Genomic DNA, 13,801 nt, shown 5'->3' with positions numbered 1-13,801 from the left:
GTACTGTTTTTTTGGGTCATCACCTTTTTTCTGTCACAGGCCATTGACCCACAGAAAAAATCAATCGCGGGCCACTCACCCACCCGAGGGGCACAGAGGCTCGGGGCTGGATGAAATTAACCAACAGGCCTGATCCGGTCTGCAGGCCGTAGGTTCCCCACCCCTGGTGTAAAGGGATTCACCCACTGCAGGAGCACCACCTTGTGGCCAGGCATGGCATAGCAGCTCTCACCCCATATGGCGCCCCCTACCAACGGTTGTGCCATGGTCTCTTGTCCCACAATTTGGCCCTCAGGCCAGGTCACAGTTTAGTCCACCCCTTCCAGGGGAACAGAGCATCCCACACAGCTGTGGTCCAATGACCTACAGCAGGTCTTCCCGTTGTCTTTGGGCTGCATGGTCCTCACACCCGTTACCTCAGTGGGATTCATCCCACCTTCCTCGGTGCCTGGTAGAGGAACCCAGCCCTCCCTCTGCTCTGGGTTCCAGCCAGGGACCCTGTGTCTGGCAGTCAAGGTCTGCTCCCTCAGACGGCTTGCTGCCTCCCTGGACCGCTTCCTCCCTCTTCTATCGCCTAGAGAGTGACTGCCGTGTCTCTTGCTGCAGCCTCTTTCTGCTACAAACTCCCTGGTTTTATAATTACCATCCAGCCCCTCCCCGGCTGGGTTTCATTATCAGTGAAGCCTGGCTTCTTTCTCTTCGTCAGATGCTGCCAGGTATCTCAGGCCCACATGAACCCCTCCAGGGCCTGTGTGGGGTACACACCCCGTCACCCTCTGTCCTGCACTCACTTAGGCAAGTCACTTAACCTCTCAGTGACTCAGACCCCCAATCTGTAAAGTGGGGATGATCCTTCCTTTGACTTGTCTATTTGGATGGTAAGCTCTGTGAAGCAGGGGCTTTCTCTTGCTTTGTGTCTGGGCAGCACCCAGCAAATGGGGCCCCTGGTCCCAAATTTGGCTCGGAGCCGCAGATACTACATAAAACTACTGATAAGGAGTGATAGAGACGTCGCTCAGAAATTTACGCTCTTTCTGGATTGGCTTTTGGACACCCCACTCTCTAGTCCTTCGTCACGACTAGCGCTGGTCGGGAACTTGCCGATGAAACTTTTTGTGGTAGAAAATGCTGAGTCATCAAAACCGAAACCGTTCAGGGAACAGGGTCAGGGTTGAGGCTTTTTTTTTCTGCTTGAAAAAGTTTTGAGAACAATAGTTTTGAAATGTTTTGTTTTGGCACTATTGGAACAAAAAAATTCCAGTTTGCCATTTCCAACCAGCTTTTTGTTTAGAAAGTTAAGCTAATTATAGTAAAAAAAAGTCAGAAAATTAATCAATGGCCAGACTGAAAATAAAACATTTTGTTTGACCTGAACTGATTTATTGTGATGATGATGATGATGATGATGGTTGTTGTTTTGCAAAAAAAATCTGAGATTTCTACTTTTTGTTCCAATTCGGGACGGGAAATTTTTTAGATATCTCAAAAAACATTGTGGGACTGGAAAACTGTTTCCCACCCTGCTCTAATCCTGAGTCCAAACAATTCGACTGCCCTCCCTGGACTTGCTCCAGCTTGTCTCACAAACAAGCTCTTTCCCTGGTTCATCTAGTCCCACCTCTCTCTGGGCCCTTTCCCATTCACTGCAGCAGGGCAAAACTCCATCTCCACCCTGCATCCTGGTCCCTGGTGTTCATAGATTCATAGCATTTAAGGCCAGAAGGGGCCATTAGATCATTTAGTCTGAGCTTCTGTATAACGCTGACCATTACATTGCACCCAGGTAGTCCTGTCTTGAGCCCAATAATGTGTGTTTGGCTAAAACGTCTTCCAGAAAGAGATGGAGACTCCACCACTTCCCTTGGAAGCTTGATCCAAATGTTAATCACCCTCACTGGTAAAAATTGGTGCCTTATTTCTAATTTGAATTTGTCTGGCTTCAGCTTCCAGACGTTGCTTCTTGTTGTGCCTTTCTCTGCTAGCTTAAAGAGCCCTCAGCTTCCTGGAGGTCTTCGTGCCTTGACCATCGTTGGTAAGAACGCTGTGGCTTGACTTGACCGGGTGGCACATGCCAAATAAATAAATAGTATCCAGTGTTTTCTCCCTGTGTACGCACTTCTATACTGTGATCAAGCCACCTCTCAATCTCCTTTTTGTGACTAAACGGATTGAGTTCTCTACGTCTCTCATTGCATGGTATTTTCTCCAGCGTTGGAATAATTTTTGTGGCTCTTTCCTGCACCCTCTAGTCACCATGTGGACATCAGAACCGGAGGCAGTATTCCAGTATCGATCTCACCCATGCCCTGAACAGAGGTAAACTCACCTCCCTGCTCACTACACCCCTGTTTATACATCCACGGGTCATAGCTCCCCTTTTTTGCTACAGCGTCCCTCAGGTGCAAGAGAGCCTTCCGCGCAGCTGCTGGCATCTGGACCCGCCAGCCTCCGTGCCCAGCCTCATGGACTCTCCATCTCATCTCAGATCATGGTCCCTCAGCTGGGTGTTAGAGATTTCCCCTTTCCCTCTCCTGTGATTGGATACGAAGCTCCATAGAGTGCTTGGAGGATGGAAAATGCTGTTCACATGACACTGGGCGGGGGGTGGGGGACGACGACATCGCCCTTCATTTATTTCCAGGGTTATTTTTCTACAAACACCCATAAAAATAAAAATCCCTGATCCCCAGCCAGCCTCTGTGTTTGCTCTGCTTCTGCCGGTAGCCGGCGAGCCTCCAGCGGGAGGCCAAGATCGGCCGGGCACCGCCTGTGGGAGAAGCCCAATATGGCTAGCTCTCCAAACCATCCTCTCCCAGCGCCGCCCCTCCCCACCAGGCTGGGATTAGGGTTGTGGTGGCGAGGTGGAGGGGACTGCCGTGGGCGGTCAGTGCCCCCTCGACGGGCAAGGAGCAGGAGGCAGCGGTGGCAGAGGAGCAGGACACTGGCCTATGATTCTCCCCCCCAAAAAATTTGGACCATGGGTGGGTCGCAAAAAGAGAGAAAGTGCAGTTGGTGGGTTGGTGGGTTGCCTTAGTAAAACGTTTGGAAACTATGATCATCTGACGTCGATACACTGTTGCAATTCATGTTCTAGTCTGCAGCTGCTGTCAGGCATGGACATGAATGGCTTATGTTTAGGGCTTCTGATTTTTTGTTTTAACCAATAAAACACCCATAGGACACCCCCTGACAGAGCCTTTTAAAAAAAATCTATTTATCCAATAAACACCAGAAATGGTTACTTGGACCTAAGGGCTTGTCTACATGGACAGTAGTGCAGACCACGGGGGTGTGATTTCTAAAGCGCACTAACATGTTGCGCGTAAATTGGTCCATGTAGACCCTGTTGGCGCGCACTAAAGGTTCCCTAGTGCACTTCAGCAGGGCGCGGTTTGAAACAGTTTTACTTTAAAAACACATGAGGGAAAGTTACCAAGAGATGCCTCATCACGGTATATACTACTGCAATGAATAACGGACATAAATCGCAGTAATCTATACAAAGAGAAAGCCCCGAAGGACCCCGACTTTTGGACAACTACATAAAACTCAAAAATTGCTAAAAATAAACTCCAAAACCTGAAACAAAGAAACCCTGAAAAGCCAAAGCCCTAATTATGTTCCAGCTTTACAAAGATCGGGTTCTCTGTTGGGCAGATGTCTTACCTGGGGATCTCCAGACCCACACGGTATTTTGTAAATGGGGAAGGAGAGGTTTAGAGTTGGGAAAATCAGCTTACCCCTAACTACAGCATGGCTCCCATGGAACAAGGCTAGTAACAATGGGGTTGTGCCTGTGGCTGCCATAACAGATGCTTAAACCCCCTTATGCTCCATGGCAGGCTTCCCTCTGTCTAATCTCCCGCCTCCACTTCCTGTGTTCATCTAATACAACCCTCTTCTTCGTCTCACTTTTGGTGCAAGAGTCTTCTCCTTTTGCAGCTCTGGAAATAACTTCTCCTATCATTCGCCCCATGTTGATGTCTCTAGCTTGTTTCAAATCTCAGCGGAAAATAGCACAGGAAACATACAGAGAGCTCATAAGACAGTTACATTTTCCGTAACTGGTGTTCTTCGAGATCTGTTGCTCATGTCCATTCCATATTAGGTGTGGTGCTTGCCACATGCACCGGTGCTGGAAGTTTTTCCCTCAGCAGTATCCGTAGGGGACCGGCTCTGGTGCCCTCTGGAGTGGCACCCGCATGGCACGGTATAAGGGACACCGCCGGCTCCCCCCACCCTCAGTCCCTTCATGCCGGAAACTCCGACCGTGGGGAAGGAGGGTGGGTCGTGGAATGAACATGAGCAACACATCTTGAAGAACACCAGTTACGGAACAGGTAACTGTCTTTTTTTCTTCGACTGCTTGCTCATGTCCTTTCCATATTAGGTGACTCCCAAGCAGTACCCCTGGAGGTGGGTACGAGTTCATGGACATGTAGCTTGCAGCACAGCTCTGCTGAACCCAGCGTTGTCCCTGGCCTGCTGAGTGATGGCATAATGAGCGGTAAACGTGTGGACGGAACCCCCGCCAGGTCGTAACAGGTCCTTATGCATGAGATGATCCAACTGGAAATCCTCTGCGAAGACACCGGAAGTCCCTTCATCCCATCTTCTGTAGCGATGAAGAGCTGAGTTGATGTAACAAAAGGCTTGGTACCTTCTAAGGGTACGTCTATACTTACCTCCGGGTTCGGCGGTAAGCAATCGATCTTCTGGGATCGATTTATCGCGTCTTGTCTAGACATGATAAATCGATCCCGGAAGTGCTCGCCGCCGACACCGGTACTCCTGCTCCGCGAGAGGAGTACGCGGAGTCGACGGGGGAGCCTGCCTGCCGCGTGTGGACCCGCGGTAAGTACCTTGTAGTTCGAACTAAGATACTTCGACTTCAGCTACGTTATTCACGTAGCTGAAGTTGCGTATCTTAGTTCGAACTGGGGGGTTAGTGTGGACCAGCCCTAAGTAGAAAGCCAAGGCCCTCCAGACGTCCAGGGTGTGAAGACACCTCTCTTCAGTGGTCTTGTGCGGTTTGGGACAGAACACCGGGAGGAAGTTGTCCTGGTTCATATGGACGGTGGAGACCACCTTTGGCAGGAAGGCCGGGTGGGGCCACAGCTGAACCTTGTCTTTGTAGAAGACCGTGTATGGTGGTTCTGAGGTCAAGGCTTTAATTTCCGAGACCCATCTCTCCGATGTCACCGCCATCAGGAACGCGACCTTCCATGACAGGTGGGAAAAGGAGCAGGAATCCAGCGGCTCAAAGGGCAGGCCAGTGAGCATAGAGAGGACCAAGTTAAAATCCCACTGCGGGACAGGAGCCCATACTGGCGGGAAGAGTCTCTCGAGCCCTCTCAAGAATCCAACCATCATGTCATGTGAAAACACCGTCTGTCCTTGGATCAGCAGGTGAAAAGCGGAGATGGCTGCGAGATGCATTCTAATGGAAGAGTGTGCCAGACCCTGGTTCCTCAAATGGAGCAGGTAGTCCAGCCTGTATGGAGGAATGCGAGGGAGAGATACCTGGGCCAAGCAATTCAGATGCCTCCTGACCAGCTTCCTGGCACTGCATTATCTCTGGCCACCCTGCGAGTATGAATGACATGTCCCCCTCTATCCCCCAACTCCCTCCAGATCAGGCGGTCCCGGGGAACTGGGCCTTTAAGGGGTTCAGGTGTCGTTTCCCCATCGGCTCCCTTGATCACACGACAGAGCAGGTGACGGAGAGCCAGGCTGCTGGGGATATAAGAGGCAGCAGGATGTGCAGGAGCCAGCAAAGGGCCAGAGCCGAGGTGACCGAAGGCCCTGGGGAGCCAGAGGAGACACCTGCCCAGCAGCAGGCACTGTAGCGAGTGGCCTGGTGGAGCAGGGTGGGCTTGGGGTTAGGCAGGGTGGCTGCCCATGTTATGGAGCACCAGGGCTGGGGTCCACCACAGAGAGAGGGCAGGGGTCCCTCCTATGATGCCATCTGCAGAGGGGATGGCTGCACCAGTGCAGGGAGCTGTGATGGGCATCTTAGCTTTTGTGGGACTTTCCTTTTGCCCCAGACTGGGGGGCCAATCACCAGCAAGTCCCAAATCCTCTGTCCAGACAGAGGAGAAATGGAGGCAGCAGGTGCACCCTGCTACCAGCCCAGGTACGCTGTTATTCTGTGCTCATGGGAGGCCAGGCATTTCTCCAGGGCTGCATTTCACCCCAGCTCCGGCCTCCTCGCCGGGCCAGTGCAGCGTGAGCAACTGGAGGGGAGGCAAGAGTTGCAAAGCAGGCACTGAATGTAACGTGCCCTCAGGCTACCTGTGCACCTTTTGTTTGCCTGAATCAGATAATTAACTTCATTAAGAAGGCTCAATTGACCCAGCGGAGTGTGAGCAGACAGAACAGATCCAGGGCATCGGGCCAGGAGGAAGGCCGATTTAGCTTTCCAAGGAGTTGAATGAGCTCCCAGCTTTCCCAGCAGTCAGGGATAGACGGTCTGGCCAGAAACATGGCCAGCAATGTGAGATACAGCGTGAGCGGCGTGCTGGCAGCGCCTGGCTGGCTGGATAGACAGTGTGGGAGAGGGAAGGGAGAACTCGGGTGGATCTAGCTATTCTCCGCTTTGCTAGTGGCAAGGGGCTGGTTTGACTTCCTTCACTGGGATGTCCCTTCCCCTCCAAGCCAGCCGGACCCCCCCCCCCCGCCCCCATTCATCAGTATGGGAAGGACAAGGTGATGGCTGATGAATCTCAAACCCCTCTCCCCCCCAGTTGAAAACATCTGGCCTAAGGACCTGGGAGCATGAGCTTTGCACAGTGCCAGGCTCAGTGACTCTACTCCAATCCGAGGGTGGCTTAATCTTCATCTCCATTCAGCCCACAGCCCCTGGGCTAGATTCCCCACCAGTGGTGCCTCTTCCTGCTTATGGCTTTGACGTTAGGAATGCCGGTCTGTCCTGGAAAACTCTACAGGCACCTGGGGATCCAGCGGGTCTCTTACATCACAAGCACCAAGCAAAGGATTCTTAGCCCAGCTGGTTAAGAAAATGGTGTTAGCCCTTAGGTAACTCGAAGGCCCAATGTTCTGTTAGGAGAAAAGGCCTTTCTGTTAAAGACCCAACCATCTGGCTTTGATTGCTCCCAATGCCCACTTCAAAGAGGCTTCAGGAAATAGATAGGGAGGATGAGGCTTGATATGTGTAAACAAACACACAGACCCTAATTTAGGAGGGGGGAAAGAAAGCTTTTAGGCCTCTTCTTTCAGAGAAAAGAAGCTCAGAGATTTGCAGGCAGGGTTGCCAGGCGTCCAGTTTTCGGCCGGAACACCCAGTAGAAAAGGAACCCTGGTGGGGCTCTGGTCGGGACCACCGAGGCTTGCTATGTGAAAGGGGTCACCAGTACAAAAGTTTGAGACCCACTGGTCTAGGAGCTGCAGGGACCTGGGAGCCGCGGTAAGCGCCACCAGGACCCTGCACCCCAAACCCCCTCCTGCATCTCAACCCCCTGCCCCAACCCAGAGTCCCCTCCCACACCCAAACTCCCTCACAGAGCCCATACCACTCAACCCCCAAGCCCCCTCCTGCACTCCAAACACCTCATCCCTGGCCCCACCCCAGAGCCCGGAACCCCAGCCAGAGCCCTCACACACCCCTCCCGCACCCCAACCCCCTACCCCAGCCCGGAGCCCTCTCCCGCACCCTGAACCCCTCATTTCTGGCTTCACCCAGAGCCTGCACCCCCAGCCCAGAGCCCATACCACCCCCGCATCCCAAACCCCTCATCCCCGGCCCCACCCCAGAGCCCACACCCCCAGCCGGAGCCCTCACCCCCCCCCCCGCACCCCAACCCCCTGCCCCAGTTGGGTGAAAGTGAGTGAGGGTGGGGGAGAGCGAGTGATGGAAGGAGGGGGGATGGAGCGAGCAGGGGGTGGGGCCTCAGAGAAGGGGCGGGGCAGAGGTGGGGCCTCAGGGAAGGGGCGGGGCAGGACTGGGGTGTTCGGTTTTGTGCAATGAGAAAGTTGGCAACCCTATTTGCAGGTCGCTGTGCCACCTGCCTCGCCGGCCCTCAACCCCTCGTCAGGGCACAGAGCCGCTGCCAGGTTTGGGCAGGAGCCGGCGCCCTGCTGGAATTGGCAGCTGGACGCATGTTAACCCTTTTGGCACCTCGGGTACATTTCAAACCTCAACTCCCAGCCCTCGGCGGCCTCTCCCTCCCTCCCCCGCTTCCTGTTTTGACTCTGCCGCCTTTGGTTTGCTTTCCATGCCCAGCACTGGCTGCTCGGTGTAACAAGCTCACCAGCCAGCAATACCTGTCAGGAGCAGCTCCAAACCCCCAGCTCCCACTAACCAGTCACCCCCCACGTGTGGCCTCCAAGCGGGTCGCCTAACCCCATCCCCATGCTTGGCACCCTGCCCTGGGCTTCTGAAGAAAGGAGGGCTCCTAACAGCTGGCCTGCGGGAAGGGAGTCGCCTCCCTGGCAGAAGTGTAAGGGCCAGCGTCTGATTGGGAGCAATTAGCAGGAAAGTAATTTACTGTCCGCTGGGATTCTTCAGAGCAGCTGCTGCGGAGCCCTCCCGCACCCACAGTTCCTGGACAGGCTGGGCCCTGGCCTGAGCGGATCCGGACACCAGCTGTACCAGCCAGTGCAGGGACATGCCCGCTCTCAGCATCTCCAAATCAGCCCATGTTTTATAAGAAAACTGGAGAGTAACATTTGCTGGCTGTGGGGAACGGGCCACGTGGGACGGAGGCATGGCCGGGGTGCAGGAGGGGGAGGCTTTGACCCACACATTAGCCAGCCTCTGAATCAGGGCTGGCCCTTCCCTTCTGGGAAGCAAAGCCTTCAGCCCCTGTAGTGCTAGGCTCCTTCCTGTGGCCATGGTCACCCCAGGGGGTGCCTAAGTCTGGCTGGGGAGCACAGACTGTGACCCACCCCCGGCTCTATCGTTGGGCTTTGGCCCTGCACCCACACATCTGTTAGAGGTGCTGTGTGAGCTGGGGCTAGAGCGGGAAGCTGTTTTGCTCCACCAAACGCAGAGGGATCTTGGGCAGCAATGCGCTCACCCTTCCCCATTGGTCCCCAAGACCTTGCCCTGCGCCCCTCCCCATGGGCTGGTCTGCTCTGGTTCATGCAGGTCCATGCCTGCTGGCCCATCACGCAAGCCACCTGCTATATATGTCTGTATCTGGTGACCCCCAGCAACAACAGAAATCTACCAGAGGTGGGGCTTCGTCCCCGTAACCAGCAACCAGCCCTGCTCTCTGCATGCTGTTCCCCTCGGTCCCTGGATCCACAGACACGGAGGATAGGTTTCCTGTCCCACGTGGCTGGGTCAGATCTGGGTTCCCTGGCCTGCGGGAGGGAGGCTTGCGACAGGTCCTCAGGGAGAGGTCTCCATTCTGCTGAGGCACCTCAGCCGGGCGGCTTCTTCTAAAACTCACCCCAGGAGTTCAGCAGACCCCAGCCCGGGGACGTCCCCAGCCCATAGCACGGAATGCTGAAGCCAGCTGCCAGCGGAGGGTTATAGAAACCTTTCCTGGGCAAGGCAGCAGGGCTCCGCAGAGCAGTTAAGTCCTCTCAGGGGGCAGGTGTGGCAATCAAGGCCAGCCACAGGCAGGAGAGGGAACGCTTACTCGTGGCGAGTTGGGCTCACTTGGAAATCCAGCAGCAGAGTCACTTGGGCAGCAAGTGCTTGTGGGTGGGCGTCACAAATCATTGGGAGTTAGGTGCCTAAAGACCTTTGTCAATTGCACCCTGTCTGTCTATAGCACCTTCCACCCCAGGATCTCCAAAGCACTTCACAAACGTCTCTCTATCATGCTGCCCAAGCACTGTTCTCACTGTGTGGGAACCTGCTTCCGTGAAGCCAATCAACAACGCAAGGGATTTCTTCCTCTTCTTTGAAACCATGTCTGCAACCATGTGTCGTCCTCAATATCTCCTGCCAACAGAGGGAGGGATAGCTCAGTGGTTTGAGCATTGGCCTGCTAAACCCAGGGTTGTGAGCTCAATCCTTGAGGGGGCCACTTAGGGAGCTGGGGCAAAAATCAGTACTTGGTTCTAGTGAAGGCAGGGGGCTGGACTCAATGACCTCTCAAGGTCCTTTCCAGTTCTAGGAGTAGGTATATCTCAATATTAACAGGTACAGGAGAATCTCAGAGTTACAAACACCTCGGGAATGGATGTTGTTTGTAACTCTGAACAAGACATGATGGTGGTTCTTTCAAAAGTTTACAGCTGAACATTGACTGAATACAGCTTTGAAACTTGACTATGCAGAAGAAAAATGCTGCTTTCCCTTTATTTTTAGTAGTTTATGTTTAACACAGCACTGTACTGTATTTACCTCTTTTTTTGTCTCTGCTGCTGCCTGATTGTGTACTTGCAGTTCCAAATGAGGTGTGTGGTCGACTGGTCAGTTCGTAACGCTGGTGTTCGTAACTCTGAGGTTCTACTGTATTTGAATTTAGCCATATAGCATGGCCAGGTCTCAGTCCCTTCAGGAAAGGAGAGATCGAAACAGCCTGGATGAAATTCTGGCCCTCTTGAAGACACGGGCAAAGCTCCCACTGACGTTAGTGGGGCCAAGAGTTCACACTGTCGGTGGTTGGTGCACAGGCTGGCTCTGCATTCCCCTCAGTCCTTTACTGCGTTCTCACAGCCAATGATGCAAGCTGGCAGCAGGCAGAGGCTCACCCAATTCAACAGCAAGAGACCACAATGAGCAAAGGGGGTGGGTGGGGAAATTAACTTGGCCTGGCTTCACCTTTGTCGCGCAGGAGCCTGGTAACCAGAGAACTACAAATCTCTCTCTTGAGCCATCGTTGTCTTGTGAGCAGGAGCTGAACAGCCCTGTTCAGGTCAAGACAGGTTCCATGGGAACTGACCAGGACACGCCTGCGCACAGTTATGGCTTCTGCAGGACTGGATACACGGAGGCTCGTTAATACAAATGACGCTCACAGCAGTTAATCCAAGATGCACCCACAGCCCTGACCTGGCTCATCTAGCCCTCCCCGTCCTCTAGCAGCTCTGTCAATGCCCCTTGATCCTGAGCTGCTGCATGCTGTGCTAGTCCAGTCCCGGGCCGCCCTCAGAGACAGCTCCTCAACGCTGACCCGCACCCTGGAAGAGAAGGGGAGGGCTTCAGTTCTACAGCTGAATCCTGATCTGAAGCACCAGCTGCTATTCTAGTCTCGTATCCATGTGACCGTACCAATGAACTAGACTGGGAGCAGAGGGCATGCCGGGCAGCTCAGCTGTGTGGATTGGGGCTGGGTGAAGATGACCACCCGGGGAAAGTCCATCCCCAACCCTTCCATCTCTGTCCTCAGACCGTGTTTGAATCCAGTTGTCCAGCACCTAAAGGCCAAGGGAATTCCCATTACAAAGCAGTTAGCTCTGATCTCTGGCCTGCTGAGGCGCTGCCCAGCTCTCCAGAGCTTTTCTTAAAGGCTGTGTTTTCTTTAAGCAGCCCAGTCTGCCCTTTCAGTCGTGTCTCCCCCTGCACTGTTTGTGTGCTAAAGAGGAAGCCAAAACCAGTGGGCTTTGATCAAGGTGCCGCTCGTCGTGGGTTCCTCTGATAGTATAAATAGACACTGTGGTGACAGGTGCTTCAGAAATGCAGCTAGAAGGCGAGATTAAAATCAAAGTATGACGCCGGGGAAGAGAGCAATGCTGGCAAATGACCTGAAGGGACAGACCGGCCAGTGCTGGCCTGTTCGTCCATGCACTGGGGGATGTTCTACACTTCAGCCGTCTCTCTCCACCTCAGGGTCAAAGGCACTTGACAGCTGCGATGGGGCTGGTGACGCACCTGCCATCAGGGCCTTGCGGAGCTCGGCTGCTAGCCGCCCACGGGCACAAACTATTCCTGCTCTTGCAGCCCCAGCGCCTTTGGCAGAAAGCGAAGGCTGCAGCACTCAGAGGCCCCACTCAGGAGGCCTTTGGTCGTGGGCAGTGTGGGGTAGCACTGAGCCAGCCTTTCGCAGCCATTGGTGCCCTTGGGGGGAATCTACGACCCCACCAAGCAACTTAAAACAATGCAGCAGCATCCCTCTAATTGGGGTGTGTGTATGACAGATCAGTTATCAAAGCGTCTCTCACTTGCAGTTCTTGGTGAAGAACCAGCAGGCGGTCTCTCTCTGGTGGCTCATACCACCCATGTCAAATGCATTCTGACTAGGGCTCAAGCGATTAAAAAAATTAATCGCGATTAATCGCACTGTTAAACAATGATAGAATATCATTTATTTAAATATTTTGGATGTTTTCTACATTTTCAAATATATTGATTTCAATTACAACACAGAATACAAAGTGTACAGTGCTCACTTTCTTTTTATTTTTATTATAAATATTTGCACTGTAAAAAGCAAAAGAAATAGTATATTTCAATTCACCTCATACAAGTACTGTAGTGCAATCTCTTTATCATGAAAGTTGAACTTACAAATGTAGAATTATGTACAAAAAAATTGCATGCGAAAATAAAATAATGTAAAACTTTAGAACCTACAAGTCCACTCAATCAGCCAGATGCTCAGACAAACAAGTTTGGTTACAATTCGCAGGAGATAATGCTGCCCATGTCTTGTTTACAATGTCACCTGAAAGTGAGAACAGGTGTTCTCATGGCACTGTTGTAGCCGGCGTCACAAGATATTTACGTGCCAGATGTGCTAAAGATTCATATGTCCCTTCATGCTTCAATCACCATTCCAGAATATATGCGTCCATGCTAATGACGGGTTCTGCTCAATAACAATCCAAAGCAGAGCGGACCGACACATGTTCATTTTCATCATCTGAGTCAGATGACATCAGCAGAAGATTGATTTTCTTTTTTGGTGGTTCGGGTTCTGTAGTTTCCGCATCCAAGTGTTGCTCTTTTAAGACTTCTAAAAGCATTCTCCACACCTCGTCCCTCTCAGATTTTGGAAGGCACTTCAGATTCTTAAACCTTGGGTCAAGTGCTTTATCTATCCTTAGAAATCTCACATTGGTACTGTCTGCATTTTGTCAAATCTGCTGTGAAAGTGTTCTTAAAATGAACATGTGCTGGGTCATCATCCGAGACTGCTATAACATGAAATATATGCAGAATGTGGGTAAAACAGAGCAGGAGACATACAATTCTCCCCCTCAAGGAGTTTAGTCACAAATTTAATTAACGCGTTGTTTTTTTAACAAGCATGATCAGCATGGAAACATGTGCTCTGGAATGGTGGCCAAAGCATGAAGGGGCATAAGAATGTTTAGCATATCTGGCATATAAATACCTTGCAACACCGGCTACAAAAGTGCCATGCGAACACCTGTTCTCACTTTCAGGTGATATTGTAAATACGAAGCAGACAGCAGTATTTCCCGTAAATGTAAACAAACTTGTTTGTTTTAGCAATTGGCTGAACAAGAAGTAGGACTGAGTGGACTTGTAGGCTCTAAAGTTTTGTTTTGTTTTTGAGTGCAGTTATGTAACAACAACAAAAACCCGACATTCGTAAGTTACACTTTCACGATAAAGAGATTGTACTACAGTACTTATATGAGGTGAATTGAAAAATACTATTTCTTTTATCATTTTTATGGTGCAAATATTTGTAATAAAAAATAATAATATAAAGTGAGCACTGTGCATTTTGTATTCTGTGTTGTAATTGAAATCAATATATTTGAAAATGTAGAAAAACATCCAAAAATATTTAATAAATTTCAGTTGGTATTCTATTGTTTAACAGTGCGGTTAATCACAATTAATTTTTTTAATCACAGTTAATTATTTTGAGTTAATCGCGTGAGTTAACTGTGATTAATCAACAGCCCT

Source organism: Emys orbicularis, chromosome 9, assembly GCF_028017835.1.
Source record: "Emys orbicularis isolate rEmyOrb1 chromosome 9, rEmyOrb1.hap1, whole genome shotgun sequence".
Lineage (NCBI taxonomy): Eukaryota > Metazoa > Chordata > Testudines > Emydidae > Emys > Emys orbicularis.
Note: the sequence above shows the minus strand (reverse complement) of the source record.